Here is a 16,220-nt window from a genome sequence, read left to right as displayed (position 1 = left end):
ATAGGGTTCAGTCTCTGCAGAGACAGATGGCAACTGTCCTTGGCAAGCTGCAATTTGTCTTTGACACCTTGATAGTTGCACTGTGCTGTTAGATGTGATTTTGACGGGGGGAAGACAAAGTGATGCCTGGTTGTTCTTTACATATGCTTTTCCCTATAGTTCTATAACTCTTTCTTGCTGTTGTTTTATTTTGTTGTTTATTTATTTATTTGGGGCTGCACTGGGTCTTTGTTGCTGTGTGTGGACTTTCTGTGGTTGTGGACAGCAGGGATTCTGCCGTCTAGTTGGGGTGTGAGGGCCTCTTTAGGCGGTGGCTTCTCTTGCTGCAGAGCCCGGACTCTAGGCCATGCGTTTCAGTGGTTGCAGCTCACCAGCCCTAGGGTACAGGCTCGGTAGTTGTAGTGCATGGGGTTAGTTGCCCCATGGCATGTGGAATCTTCTCAGACCAGGGATTGAACCCATGTTTCCTGCATTGGCAAGCGGATTCTCAACCACTGGACCACCAGAGAAGACCTCATGGGGTTTATTTTTGGTATGTTTTTTATGACTCACTGGTACATTTTCTTCCTGAGATTTAAAAGTTCTCTTTTCTTCCTTGTGAATATCATATTTTATACAAAGCTCTTTGATGTCACAGAAAACAGTGTTCCGTGCCTTATGACAGGGTCTGCTATGTGCCGAATGCCTGGGGTGGCTGCTGCAGCTTCTTAGAACTGCATTGCATCGTGCTTGGTTCATATTGCAAGACTGAGAGATGGATCTTGCTTTTGCTGTAGAGGTGGCTGCTGAAAGTAGATCATGAGGCTGGACAAGCTGCCCATCATTTTTCTGTTGTGGTTGGAAAACAGGCAATGCCGAGCTCGACAGAGAAAGGTAAGAAAGATATGAAACCACATCAGTGGCAGTGGGTGAATGAGCATTCACAGCTCTGAGTGTGCTTCACAAAGCTAAACCTTGGAATGGTCTTCCTGAAGCAGAGGCAGACACATCCAGGTAGCTGCAAGGGCAGAGTGTGGCTGGAATTTATTGTTTATAGAGCTTCAAAATGACACCAGATCAGTTTTAAGGGAGGCCAAGCAGCAGAGGGCTGATGCAATGTGAGCCCAACCACTGTGGCGCTGGGGAGGGAAGCTGGCTGATGCTTTCTGCCCTCAGTCTAGACTGTGGAACTCTTCCAGGCCTGAGTGTGGAGGTAAGGTGAGCCCCTCTGGGGCTGGGCAGAGTGTGTCCCGTTGCAAAATCCTAAGCAGAAGGACTGATACTGAAGCTGAAGCTCCAATACTTTGGCTACCTGATGGGAAGAGTCAACTCACTGGAAAAGATCCCGATGCTGGGCAAGATTGAGGATAGGAAGAGAAGGGGGAAACAGAGGGTGAGGTGGTTGGACGGCATCACTGACTCAATGGACATGAGTTTGAGCAAACTCCCGGAGATGGTGAAGGACAGGGAAGCCTGGCATGCTATAGTCCATGGAGTTGCAAGGGTCGGACACAACTTAGCCACTTAACAACAACAAAGCAGATAAGATGGCATGGTCATGATGCAGAACTGCAAAGTGTCCTTTGAACCAACTTAAAAACAGATAGTTGGGGGGAAAAAACAGATAATTAAAAATTGTATTCAACTAATTGAATCCAATACACCATTGATTTTAAGATGTTCAATGCATTAGTATTTGCAAGCCAGAGGGAACATTGACAATTATGACCTGCCATTGCATTGATGCATCTCAATTTTAGAGATGAAAAAATGTAAACAATACAGAAGGAATCAATATCAAATCACTATGTCCTACACTTGAAACTAATGTAATATTGTAAGTAAACTGTATTTCTTTTTTTTAATTAAAAAAATTTTTTTTCTCTTGTCCTTTGGGCTCATATTGATGGTAAATTTGCTGGAGTCATGTCTAAGTTTGTATGTAACTGAGCTTGAGCCCGAGGGAATCCTAAAGTACATCTTCCTAGCGATGCTGGCAGAAGCCAGGGCCATAAATTGGACCCACAAAGCCATTCAGTCCTGTTAGGTGCCAGCCAGTATATGTCTGGTCTTCCGACCCAATCTGTTCCATAGCAATCACTGTCTTTAAGAGAAATGGTACATTGGCAGTTTTCCTAAGACACCCAGCCTAAATTTCTAGTGTTATTAGGTGGGTTATCTCTGGTATGATTTAATTGTTCCCAGGATAGGGAGACCTTTGGTCTTAGATGACCATATTAACTGTAATTCAATCAATTTGAAAAAAGAAAGGAATCTTTGAGTTGATGATGTATGGGGGTTCAAATATGTGTTACCCTTTGTTTCCTGTAGGTGTGGATTCTAAACCCATTAAATGTGGGAGTTTCCTGAACCCTGGCTAGAACCTTTGTGTGTGTGTGTGTGTGTGTGTGTGTGTGTGTGTGTGTGTGTGAGCTCTGTCATGCCTGACTCTTTGTGACTCCAGGGACTGTATCCCACCAGGCTCCTCTGTCCATGGGATTTTCTAGGCAAGAATACTGGAGCAGGTTGCCATTTCTTTCTCCAGGGATCTTCCCAACCCAGGGATGGAACCCATGTCTCTTAGATCTCTTGCATTGGCAGATGGATTCTTTACTACTAGCGCCACATCTGCCTCACCTTAGACTTGTTCTGATACACTGTGGAGCCCCCTGTCCCTATGCAGTTTGGCATCCAGACATCATGTACCCAGTGGGCGCCTTTGATCTCATTATGTCTGGAAGGAGGTTTGCTCTTTCTCTGTCCTCCCTCACCCCTTAATAGGAGGCCCTCTATTATGAGCCCTGCAGAACCTTCAGCAGCCCTCAGCATTCATCAAGTTAAAGGCAATCTGACACCCTCATTCCCAGTCAGCAGCTACTAGCAATCCCTTCCATGTTAATCACCTTGCTTTACTCGACTTGGTGAATTAGGTAGGGCTGATATTGCTACACGTGTTTTACAGAGAAGGGGCATGCCTAAGGTCACGGGATGGAGGGAGATGGCCTAGGTTTTATGGGGCTTCCCTGATGGCTCAGTGGGTAAAGAATCTGCCTGCAATGCAGGAGACACTGGAGACACTAGTTCGATCCCTGGGTCGGGAAGATCCCTTGAAGAAGGAAATGGCAACCCACTCCAGTATTCTTGCCTGGGAAATCCCATGGACAGAGGAGCCTGGTGGGCTACAGTCACAGTCATGGAGTCACAGAGTCAGACACGACTGAGCGACTAAGCACTGGGCCTAGGTTTACTCATGACCCGCTGGCTGGTGTCCGGCACATAGTAGGAACTCCGAATGGTTATTCGCTGAGGAAAGCTGGAATGCGGAATGTCGCACATTAAGGAGTGAGCAGTGAACCATGCATAGGGACATGAGTTCTTTGAGTCTTTAAATTGCTCATGTCTAAAATGGAAATGTAATACCACATAGGATTGCTGGATTAAATGAGATAATATAGGTTAACACATTTGGTAAATTTCAATGTATTCTATAAAAGTGAGAAATTAGTAGGCGTGTTATTAATTAACTTGATGACAGGAGGTGCAGGGAGAGGAAGTGTACTTTAAAGGAAGACTCCAGGGGCTCAGATGCTCGATTAAAAGAAACAGTAGGGTAGTGGAATTTGGAGACTTGAGGCAGAGATGTTTTTGGTATGCATTTTCAGTACATCCAGGCTTCCCTGGTGGCTTAGATGGTAAAGAATCTGCCTGCAATGCAGGAGACGCAGGATCAATCCCGGGGTCAGGAAGATCACCTGGAGAAGGGAATGGCTACCCACTCCCATATTCTTGCCTGGAGATTCCCATGGATAGAGGAGCCTGGCAGACTACAGTCCATGGGGTTGAGAAGAGTCAGACATGACTGAGTGACTAACACACTTCAGTACATCCTACATGTAACACCAGGTAGGCAGCAGCCTGATGGAGTACTGAGCCCCTATTTCTAGTTTCTTTTCTCCCTGCATGTGACTTAATACTGTTTTACCTCTTCAGACTGCAAATATCAAGAGTAAACCACCATGGATAAGTTGAGGGACCAGAAGGCATCTTTAATAATTTACATCTCTCCTATTTGCCTCATTTCCCCCTTGTGCAAAATATTGCACCATTTGATTTTTTTCCTTTCCACCTGTGAATATTGAAAAATAAAGCAAGATGTTGTTTGCAGAGTTTTCTCATATGCTTGTTGCAGAGACGTTATATAAATATTAAAACTTATTCTTAACTTCACTTGCTAGAAATAACCCTCATGAGCATAAATTAGTCAATACAGACTTCTGGACTAGCACCTTCTATGAAGAAGCTTATGAAAGTTTATAAGTTATAGTATCTCTACAGTAATCCAGTTTTTCCTTCATAACACTGATTGTATAAAGGAGCTGTGATTTAAATAACAGTAAGACTTTATCTGGTTTTCTTAAAGAATTTCATTGTAATTAAGTAAAGGAGTTGAGTATCTGTGAGAACCTTTGGTTAATGAAACATTTTTCTGGAGAGTAACATTCAGGACCTGGGTTGAGTTCTCTAACCACTTATGGTTTTTTAAAAATAGATTTGACATGGCCTATTCACATTTGCTCATTTGCTGTAACAGTGTGTTCTCCCTTGTTTGAAGTGCTGAGCATTAAATGCATTTTAGGAACATTTCTAGAGAAATTAATTCCAGTTCAAATGTATTTTTTTCAGAATTGAAATCAGAGAATGATGAGTGAGTAGGTGCTTAAGCTTAGGATAATTTAAGTTTTGAGCTCAGGGCCAAATCCAACTTCTATTAAAAATGGTTATTCTTCAACTCTTGAGTTCAGGGTGTTCAGAAATCCAAGATACTTTAATTATCCCTACAGTGATTTTTTTTTTTTTTTTTTTTTTTTGCATTCTGTACAGTATCATTAATTCACTGTTTCAGAAAGGGAGTAATTTTAAGTGAATTTCCAAGAGAATCTCTCTGGGACTAAGATTCTCCCTAAGTGTTTTCTCTTCATTAACAGGCAAAACGTTTTTAATCTTAGAGAACTTTGCATATATGTTAGTCCTGGAAGAAGGGACAGCCAGTTCAGTTTTTAAAAGATCACAGGAGATTGGTTTATCATTGAAAGATGTTTCTAGTTAAGATGGAAGAGCTTTCCTTATAGTTGCTGGAGGATGAAGTTCACATTTGTTGGCAGCTTATCTTCAGTGGATAAAGATCAGTACTCTAAACATCACTTAATCACAATGCTAGTAATAAAAAAAAACAGAGTGATGTAACTTTGTGCTGTGTGTTTAATCACTCAGTGGCATCCTACTCTTTGGGACCCCCTGGACTGCAGCCCACCAGGCTCCTCTGTCCATGGGATTTCCCAGGCAAGAATACTAGAGTGAGGTGCCATTCCCTTCTCCAGGAGATCTTCTCGACCCAGGGATCGAACCCAGGTCGCCTGCACTGTGGGAGGATTCTTTACTGAATGAGCCACAAGGGAAGCCCTAATGAATAACATGTGGCAAGAAAAATGTTTGCCCACCGCAAGAAATTCCAAGCAGTACCTCAGGGCAGTGTTTCAAGGCAGTGATGCTATGGGATGAGAGAAAGGAGATTGGTTAGCATGAAGAAGTCAACTACTTGACTTTATCATTCTCAAGGGTTTGCAGAGGAAAGCATAATGGGTAAACAGAGAACAAAGGTGTTTTAGCTGCCTGAAGGAGAAGTTTGGCTTAGGATAACTTTCAGGTCTGTAGTTTTAAGATGGATGATCAGCAAACAGGCTGATATTGAAGAGATCAGAGACCTTGGCTCATCTACTGTACAATACACAGTGTCTTAGTCACGCCTTAATTACCCGTGGTTATTATGGTAACTGAAATAATGGCTCATAAGTTAATGTGATGGACTATTATGCTCTTTTTAAAAAGCCATATAAATCGTCTCATAGGTCAATTTAATGAGCTCAACATTCAGCCAAGCTGTGTTGGAAATGGCATTGGACTCTGCACTAAATTATCCAGGAAGTTTGCTGGTGTTCAGTAAGAGAGAGTTTTTGTTATCACAGTTTATTCAGAGTCTTACAGAGAAGAGTAGAAATTCACTACATGCCTTTAGGATAGGGTCTTGAGAATTCTCAGAACTCTAGGGTTCAAAACTAAAGAACAGCATGTCTGTAGGTCCCAAACCTACATATCAAATTAAAGAGAAAATGATTTAAAAGATAAAGTCTTGTAAAACGAGCAAAGGCAGTCATATTTCATTTAGATGTGTTTCCTTTACACCTGATGATTTTATTTTAGGTGTAATTTCTACCATTCATGTGTAATACAATCACTCTGTGAATGGAAATTCTAAATTTCTCAGCCTGTTACAGCAATTCCCAAACTCTTTGGCTAGGCTGACATTTAATTCTCATTGTACTGATATCAACCCCCCAGTTTGGTAGACATAGTAGTTGAGATTCTTAACAAAAATTGCTGTTCTGGATGCTTTCTCCTTTGGGTAAGAATCTTTTTTTTTTTTTTAATTGTAGACATTCTGTTTTTAATTTTTTAACTTTTTATTTTGCATTGGATTATAGCTGATGAACAATATTGTGACAGTTTTAGGTGAACAGAGAATGGACTCAGCCATACACAGACATGGATCCATTCTTTGGGGAAGAATCTTTATTGTGGTTTCCTCTGACAGGGATTGTGATTTTTGTCAGAGTAACTCATCGATAATTGAGTTCCCTCCCAAGACCTGAAGCCTGGACACTTCTAGAAAATGCATTTTTTTTTTCATCTGTTCTGCTGAAGACCGGATTAGTACATTTCCCACATATATCCCTGTTTCCTGGAATGGTCAGATGTCAGCAGTTAATTTAGGTGGAAAATTGTTGTTCATATTCTTGGACCATCTGGGGTTTGATATGATGGAGCATCATCTCTTGGACTGATGATTGGACACATTCGGGTATTTCTTTGAGAGCATTAAAAGGTGTACACACACAAAAACACACATGTACACAGCCACTTCTATGCTCAATTGATTCTAAACATTTGTCATCATTCTCTTGTAATTAAGCATAAAAAAATCATAAAGATATCATAATAAGGTTTTCCATTTTGCAGTTAAAGAACTTCCATTTAAATAAAACGAAAAAGAGTAATGAAAAAACCAAACAGCGGGAATTGAAGTTCTCATAATATTTTCCTTTGGGCTCTGGGTGCTTACCCCAGTGAGGGCAGGGAGGGTGGCCCTGATGCTTTGCTGCCTGGGTTTACACTCTCACTCCTGGCACAGCTTAGGAGCTCAGGGATGGGCAGTGGCCTGGGGTGGATAGGACACATGTGGCTCCCTGTAGGGCTAGTGGAAGTGAAAGTCACTCAGTTGTGTCCGACTCTTTGCAACCCCATAGACTGTATAGTTCATGGAATTCTCCAGGCCAGAATACTGCAGTGGGTAGCTGTTACCTTCTCCAGGGAATCTTCCCAACCTAGGGATGGAACCCAGGTCTCCCACATTGCAGGTGGATTCCTCACCACCTGAGCTTCCAGGAAATCCCCTGTAGGGCTGGAGATGTGGTCATCGCCAGACACTGGTCTCTTCCTGCATGGGCCATTTCCTGTTATGTTAAATTCAAAAAGTCTGTATTTTCTGTCGAGTGGTGAGCTGAGGAAGTGACATTCCTCGGTGGAACACTAGGCTGAAAGCTTCAGGTTATGGCCTTGGATTTGAAGAATTTGGGTTTGTGGGCCCAGGGCATGAGTCTTTACTACACTTAAGTCTTTGTGTGCGGATTTATAAATACAGGTGAAAACAAGATGGTCTATCTCAGTGATGCTATTTAGCTGGCTCGAAAATGCCAAAGTATTTTGATACTTTTTGGAGAGGGGTGTTTTACTCCCCACCAAGCCTGGCAACACTTATCAAATTTGGAAGATAGAAGACTAGTCATAAATGAATGAAAATTTAAGTGGTATAGTAACACATGAAAGGTGTATACAGTGTCAGTATTATTTCAACTCAAGCCTTAGTGAGCTTGAAGCTTCTAGCTTTATGTAAACTCTAAATGTGCACTTTTATTTATTCCATGTACAAATACCACATAACTCTATGGTGTCTTAGTTAAAGGGAAAGTGTAGTAAGTATCCTTTTATGTCCTTTTCGATCTATAAGGAGCTTTGTCATATGTTATTCTATTTGACTCTTACAACAGCTTCTTGGGGTGGCAGGTGAGGTATAGATATTTCTTTCCAGTTGTAGATTGAGTCCATTGAGATGTCTGAGATGGAGAAGATGTGCAAGAAGGTGTTGGGGAGTATGATCTCTGTTATACCTGAAGGGAGACAGGGATGAATGGGGAGAAGTCATGCTGCATCTCAGGCATGACAGAAGCCCAGCCATTGCCTACAGGATGCTCTGAGGCTGGGCTGGCCCTTCAGAGCTGTCCTGGGTTGAAGCCTGGGAGCCAGGGCTTGACATGTTCTTGTTGGCCCGTCTGTGGACGAGGCTGCCCTGGGAAGGAATGTGACCTTGGCTGAGGTGACTCTCTTCATCAGAGAGGCAGTTCCCAGAGGGCTGATGGCTGAGTGCTCTCCTGGGAGCTGGGGAAAAGAGTGCTGTAGGCATGAAGAGCTGGGGGGACTTCCTCGATGGCTCAGCAGGTAAAGAATCCACCTGCCAATGCAGGAGACATAGGAGACATGGGTTCTATTCCTGAGTCGGGAAGATCCCCTGGAGAAGGACGTGGCAACACACTCCAGTATTCTTGCCTGGAGAATCCCATGGACACAGGAGCCTGGCGGGCTACAGTCCATGGGTTGCAAAGAGTGGGACCTGAATGAGCGACGAAGCACAGCAGCACAGGCACAAAATGGGCGCAGTTGTTACATCACTACAAGAGGTGGGGGTAATCAGCTCGCCTGTGGCCAGAGGGGAGGCTCTCAGAGGGAGAAGGACGAACAGTAGAGCAGAGGAACGTTTTAAGGGGGATCGTCAGTTTCTAATGATCACAAGTTGACAGCAGTTGATAGATTGACTTGTTAAATGGACAGAGTGCTCGGAGGCCTCTGGAGATGCTCCTTCCTAATGCATGCTAGCAGGCATCTTCCAGACTGGCCTGAGCTCTCCTGTATGGATCGAGTTCAATTATTAATCAGGAGGGCTGGGGGATGCTGCCTAATGGCATGGGCTGGGTAATTGCGCGCCTTTGTAATGAGTGTTCAGAGCGCAGGTTCGGATGGTATCGACGTGGACGGCTCCTTGCTTTGGCTGCACACCTCGGGGGTGTTGATGCTTTGAGGTCCCAGTGAAATGCACCAAACCGCTTGTGCAGCTTAATGCATCTGAATGACATTAGTGCTTCCTCTGAATGTGTCACACAGATGATAAAGATGTGCCTGGAAGGGAGCTGGTGGGAAGGGAGCTTTTAAAAGGAAACTCTCAGACCTTGTGGCACTATCACCCTGCCCCTAAGTGTTTTTGTGGCCGGTTTAGAGCTCCTCAGCATGGAGTTCGTACACCTGCATGCTTGTTAAGAGAGGGAGCTTGGCTTTGAGTCCAGAAACAACAGGATTCCTTAGATTTTTCATCTGAATATGGATCTCAGAGAAACTAATTGTTTGGGCAGCGTTGCACTTGGATCTGAATTTAAAAAAAAAGAAAAACCTATAGGCTATGTGATTAATGGTAATTCTTATGACTCCATGTCTCGAACCTGCTAGCAGGAAATTTACATTTGCTAGAAGTCCAGTTTGTTGCAGGGCTTCCCAGGTGGCACTCATGGTAAAGAACCCTATTGCCAATGCAGGAGACATGAGACCCGGGTTCGATCCCTGGGTCGGGAAGATGCCCTGGAGGAAGGCGTGGTGACCCACTCCAGTATTCTTGCCTGGGGAATCCCATGGACAGAGGAGACTGGATGCAGACTATAATCCACAGGGTCACAAAGAGTCAGACATGACTGAAACAAATTGGCATGCCTGTATGCCAGCTTGTTGCACCAGAAACAGGTCTGGTCCACAATAGATCTGAAACTCTTGGGAGAACAATTATGACTCTCCAAGCTTGGGTTGTACTGTCTTATTGAATCACAATTGCATCAGAAATCTAGATTTTAGATTTTGACTACTGTCTATGTGAGTCTGGGTGTCCCTTTTGCAGTGTCTTTGCTATTTTACTTACTTTTGATTCTTACTTTTTACATTAAAAATTTCTAGCCACCAATTAAAAAAAAGTATAACCATATTTCAGATCAGACTCCTCTAGAAAAGTAGCCTAATGGAAAAAGCTGAGTTGGAACAGAAAAGTCAATTTTTTTCTGGCACTATAAACATCATAGCTGTCATCCCATTCTTCTAGGAAAATGATCAAATCTCCCCAGATGGATTCCTTTCTCTCAAAGATAACAAAATCTAAAGGACTATAAATGATGAGGTCATTAACATCTCTGTGTTCTCTGGTGAAGAAAGTAGCGAACTCAATAGACATAAGGAATTTAGAGATAGATTTTGCTTAGTTGCTTTTCGACCCCGCGGACTGTAGCCTGCCAGGCTCCTCTGTCCATGGGATTCTCCAGGCAGGAATACTGGAGTGGGTTGCCATGCCCTCCTCCAGGGGATCTTCCCAACCTAGAAATCGAACCCAGGCCTTCTGTATTGCCCTTGGATTTTTTACCATCTGAGTCACCAGGGAAGTCCAGGGATAGATTAGATTTTGCAAATAACAATATTTGCACCGCTTAAGACTCTACTGGCTTAGTGGTAAAGAATCCGAGTGGCAGTGTGGAGGATATGGGTTCAATCCCAGGGTCGGGAAGGTTACTTGGAGGAGGAAATGGCAACCCACTCCAGTATTCTTGTCTGGGAAATCCCATGGACAGAGGAGGCTGGCGGGCTACATTCCATGAGGTCACAAAGAATTGGAAATGACTGAGGGACTGAGCAGCCAAGACTCTACTGATCCATGCTCAGAAGGTTATTTGCAGGGCTGTGAGGCTCTGAGTTACCTGCCCTCTTGCTGAACTCCCTTGTGACTAATACCATATACATGTAAGGAGGTGTAAGAGGAATAGGTGATGATCATTTTCCTTTATGAAAAATGCACAGATTCCTGTAGGGAGTAAACCTTACCCTGGACTTCATCATTACCCAGCCCTGCTCATCCGGGATGACTATTCTGAACAGCACAGCTTCCACTTAAAATGTCCATGCATCCACACTTATGGATGGAATAATAGGGGAGCTCTTATATACATGGTTGCTTATATATTTTATTTGTCTCAGGTCACATAAAAACTGGGATCCTGAACACAAACTCCAAGGGAGATCCCGAACATGTCGAAGGATCTGGGTTTGCATCGGCTGGAGTTAGTTGGGCTTTCCAGGTGGCGCTAATGGTAAAGAACCTGCCTGCCAATGCAGGAGACACAGGAGACCTGTTTTGATTTCTGGGTCAGGAAGATCCTCTAGAAGAGGAAACCCACTCCAGTATTCTTGCCTGGAGAATCCCATGGACAGAGAACACTGGCAGGCTACAGTCCATAGGGTCGCAAAGAGTTGGACACAACTGAAGTGACTTAGTACGCAGGCACAGAGTTAAGTTACACTTTGTTAGGATCTTGAGTGCAATAGTGTGAGACATGGAAATCCATGTTGACTAAGGCAGTTTGGTGAGCATAAACTTCAAAGCAGAGCTGTAATAGACCAAAAAAAAAAAAAAAAGTCTCGACAATATCTGAGACCCAAAATATTTCTAGTTACTATATATTGAAAGTTTCTTGGATGCTAGCTACTCAAGAGAGAAGAAAGGAAGTTAGTCCTAGCTGTAGAGTTTTCTAAGGTCTTTCCAGTGGCACAGTGGTAAAGAATCTGCCTGCTAATGCAGGAGATGTGAGTTCGATCCCTGGCTTGGGAAGATCTCCTGGAGAAGGAAATGGAAATCCACTCCAGTATTCTTGCCTGAAGAATCCCATGGACAGAGGAGCCTTGTGGGCTACAGTCCATGGGGTCACAAAGAGTCAGACACAACTGAGCACGCATGCACACACATGCAGGGTTGGAGACAACTGACGTGCACACACTCACTCTGCAGTCACAGGACAGGGGCGGCCCCCTGGGGGCTGGTTGCATCTTGGGCAATGTTTCTTTTCTTTCTTGGCTATAATATTGCCCTCCCTTCCTTCTTCCCTTCCTTCTCTCTCTCTATATGTATATTTTTAGCTGTGCCAAACAACACATGGGATCTTAGTTTCCTGACCAGGGATCAAACCCTAGTCCCCTGCATTGGAAGCGCAGAATCTTAACCACTGGACCACCAGGGAAATTCTTGAGCAATATTTCTTATCTCAGAGGTGGCGTTGCAGAGCTACTGTCACAGTCAGAAAGATGGATTTTGTTTTGTTTGGGTTTAGGTTTTTTATTCAGAAGTCAACTCTGGACTCAGAAAGCATTTACTTTGTTGCTGTGTTGGCATACCCCATTGCTTTCATAGCTGGCCTTTTGAGTGTGTGTTTGAAATAGAAAGAGATGAATCTTCATTCCCATTGCAGCATAGAGAACCTTAGGTCAAGAGAAACCAGCACTGTTATGTGGACCTTGCCTGTAAGCTGACGATAACAAGATCAGGCAGTAATAAAGCTCTGGATACATGTCATGGGATCATAGAATCTCAGAGGTCACCTGAACCTTTAAACTCATCTATTTCTTTCACCTCTTTCATGTTTGACTCCCCTCCACAGCCTCCCTGCCTGGCCCGCTGTCTTTTCTATGTTGTGGGCCTCAAAGAACTTGGTAGTTATCGGTTGCAAATCCAGTTCTTTACTGTTACACTAATGTTTATTGCTTAGTCACTCAGTCATGTCCGACTCTTTTTGACCCCATGGACTATATAGCCCACCAGGCTCCTCTGTCAGTGGGATTTCCCAGGCAAGAATACTGGAGTGGGCTGCCATTTTCTTCTCCAGGGGATCTTCCCAACCCAGGGGTTGAACCCACATCTCCTGTGTTGGTAGGTGGGTTTTTTTTTTTTTTACCACTGAACCATCAGGGAAGCCCCAATGTCAATGTATTACATACTTAGTTCTATTGATGAAGAAAGCAGAGTAATGTCCAATTGCTCAAGGGCAGAGAGCTGAGTGGTAGACGACTCAGACTCAGGAATCCCAATTCTCTACATAGGATTTAGTCAAGTGTTCTCAACTGCTATGAAGATAGCAGTGATCTGATGATCACTTAGTGATCTGATGCATGCTTAGGAAAAAGGTGTAAATAGCGATTAATGTCTTTTATCCATGTGCCCATTTGAAGTCATCCTGTTACAGGGACACAGCGATTGTTTAGGGTGATGTGATAAACATTTAATTAAGACAATCTGAAAAACATTTGTTTTTAAAAATGGAGATATTTTGTAACATACCAAAATTTATTTTTAAAAAAAGCAAGTTTGTTGAGGTCTTCCTGGTACAGAATGTACACAATGGTCTATTTTACCAGTCCTGTATGTTGTAATATTAAAAATTCAAAATATTCTTTTAGTATATCATGAATCATTTTATCAGTCCAAGCACTTGGGCATAAAGGAAATCAAGTCAGGCTTTGACTAAATAAGAATTTTGGCAAACATGCAAGACAGGTTTGCTTTTTCAGATGTTTGGCATCTCTTTATTCTCTAATTTAAAAATATTAATGCTTCCCTATTATATAAAACAAATTCCTTATCACAGGAATGAAGGACCTTAAAATCCAACCCAGTGAAACTCCCCTGAAAGGAATGAACGTCCCCTCTTTTCTCCAAAATAACTGAAACTCAGGAAATTTTCATTCTTTGTATCATTTTATGCCACTTCACTTTTGCATCCTGCCTTGTAACCTCACAGGACTACTTGGCATTTCTAGAGATTGCATTAATGATATATTTTTAAAAGATTTTTTTTGATGTGGACTGATATAAAGTCTTTATTGAATTTGTTACAGTATTGTTTCTGTTTTATGTTTTGGTTTTTTGGCCATGAGGTGTGTGGGATCTTAGTTCCCTGACCAGAGATTGAACCCACGCCCCTTGGATTGGAAGGTGGATTCTCAGCCACTGGACAGCCTGTTATATTTATTTTTAAGTCATTACACCTCTGCATGGCTGCCCCATGCGTGATATTGCCTTGCCATCCCACTTGACATCAGCACTGCCGTATCCCCATACTACTTTGAAAAACACATTTTAATTTTGATTTTCCCCTGTTTCCCCTAGTACACTGAATTCCTCAGGGGGCAGGATTCATGTATGGTATACAGTCAGTGTTCAATAAATACTGAATGAATGAGACAGGAAATAGTACTTTGCTATGTTGGATGTGTCTGAGAGAACGCAAGAAAATTTTGCAAGCAGGTAAGATTTTTAAGTGCTTATAATATATTATTTATGCAACAGCTTTCTTCAAGGAGCTTAATGTTCCAAAGTCTTTAGCTCTATTTTATCCTTCCAGATTTACCATTTGACTTTGGAAAACAGGGTAAATAATTCTCCATCTGTTATTCCTGTGGGCAGGAAGCAGACTTCTTCACATGGCCCATCAAGGTCTTCCTGATGAATTTTTCGCCTCGATAACGTTAAATTCCACATTACATAAGGGGGTTGTAACCGCCCTCTTTTAAGCATCTCCAGGCGAGAGAAGGAAACAGGGAGTCCTTTCTGGAAAAGATAGCGAGACAAGCCCAGAAAAGGAAGAGAACCTTCTAAAAATGACACTGAATTAATGGCAGCCTTAAGACTAGAAACCAGAAGGCCCGACAGGGTTGAAATATTCTCTTTCTGAGAAGTCAGACTCTCTGACTATTCATAGTGCAGGGGGGACTGCCTTTCGTCTTTCTGCTCTCACTCAAGTCCAGGGATTGTACGGACTTTTCCATTTAGGTCTTTTGATTTTTCACGGCTTGTGAAAGCAGGTTAACTCTTTTCACGCTTCCAGGACTCAGCCAGCCCAAAGCTCACCCGTACTCCAAAAACTATAGAAACATTGGAGTTAAATATATATATATATATATATATATATATATATTTTTTTTTTTTTCCTAAGTGGATGACTCAGGAGAATGCCCTGTTGAGAATCAGGTGGTTCCTCTCCCAGGTGAACCGGTTCCCTGGTCATCAGCGGAACCCTGACCTTCTCTCCTTTGCTGAGATTGCCAACCACCCCCAACCCCCATCGTAAGCTGCTGCCTTGTCCTCTATGGTGTTTGCAACACCTCCCGAGTTAGCATCCTCCTGCCTTTAATGAACGTGCTGTTAGTGGTTCCCCTCCCACCTCATCATTAATAAAGAGAGTCAGGGAAACTGGGCCCATCACCAATGCACAAAACACCCCACTAAACACCTCCCACCCACTTGCAACACAACCATTTATCATTTCCCTTTGTTTACAATCCTCTCCACTGTTTCTAATCCATGTGGCAGTGCTTACATCCCAGCCAGCTTGCAGTCCGTTCACCAGGACAGCAGAACCCCGCACTTTTCTGCTGTACTGGAGACAGTGGGAGAGTCTTTGTGCAGTGGAAGTGGAATTTGGTGAGAAGGAAGGGGTTTGATGAAGCAAAAATACAAAAACTTGGGGTCTGATTTTTTTTTTTAATTTTTAGTGATTATTTCCAGGGAAGAAATAGATAGTATGCAGAACGTTGACATAGGAGCCAGATGCCAAGAAAGTGGCAAGTGTAGCCAGTTAAACTGCCAAAGACATGTCAACAGTTTTTTGTCAACTCAGAAGATATGTAGAGACACTCACAGACATGTACACCCTCAATCCTTTCCTTGTGCCTTAAAAATAGGCTCACAGTTGCCCTTGACTCCCAAATGTTGGATGAAGAGCAAATTCTCTAGGTCCTTTCTCGGGACTGGATTTTTATCTGACTTTAATATTCATACTCCAAGAATTAAAAAAAAAATAAGGATGCCCAGAGTTCAGTGTAGTGAGATAGACTCGGCCACTGACAATAGGATGGAGTGAGCTCACCTTCAGCAGAGGAGACCAAGAGGTGTGATTAGGTTTTGATGGGAGGGTCTGGGTGACTGCTGGGGGCAGGAGGGTGAGCCATAAACTGGGCCTTAAATCAGCCTTATTTGGGGGTAGGGGGCAGGGGGAAGGGGGCTTAAACTAGAGGAATGTATTCTATCACAGTTCTGGAGGCTGAAAGTCTGAGATCAAGGTATGGCCAGGCTGCGCCTTCTCAGAAAGGTCTTTGCCTCTTCCAGATTCTGGCAGTTTCTGGCAATCCTGGGCGTTCCTAGACTGGAAACAGCATGACTC

General features: G+C 43.1%; 1 protein-coding gene across 2 annotated transcripts in view; it reads left to right on the top strand.

Annotated features, from left to right (window-relative positions):
• Positions 1 to 16,220, top strand: part of KCNA1 (potassium voltage-gated channel subfamily A member 1) — a 34,535-nt gene that overhangs the window by 10,142 nt on the left and 8,173 nt on the right. Inside the window, exons 2-3 of one of the 2 annotated variants that reach the window (XR_011482876.1) lie at positions 777 to 873; positions 3,642 to 4,603. The gene's annotated coding sequence lies outside the window, so the exon portion shown is untranslated. Of the gene's footprint in view, positions 1 to 776; positions 874 to 3,641; positions 4,604 to 16,220 lie in introns of those variants that run through there. The other variant, XR_011482877.1, reaches the window with a different exon arrangement.

This window comes from Odocoileus virginianus, chromosome 23 (assembly GCF_023699985.2).
Source record: "Odocoileus virginianus isolate 20LAN1187 ecotype Illinois chromosome 23, Ovbor_1.2, whole genome shotgun sequence".
Taxonomy (NCBI): Eukaryota; Metazoa; Chordata; class Mammalia; order Artiodactyla; family Cervidae; genus Odocoileus; species Odocoileus virginianus.
Note: the sequence above shows the minus strand (reverse complement) of the source record. Positions and strands in the feature narration are given on the sequence as shown.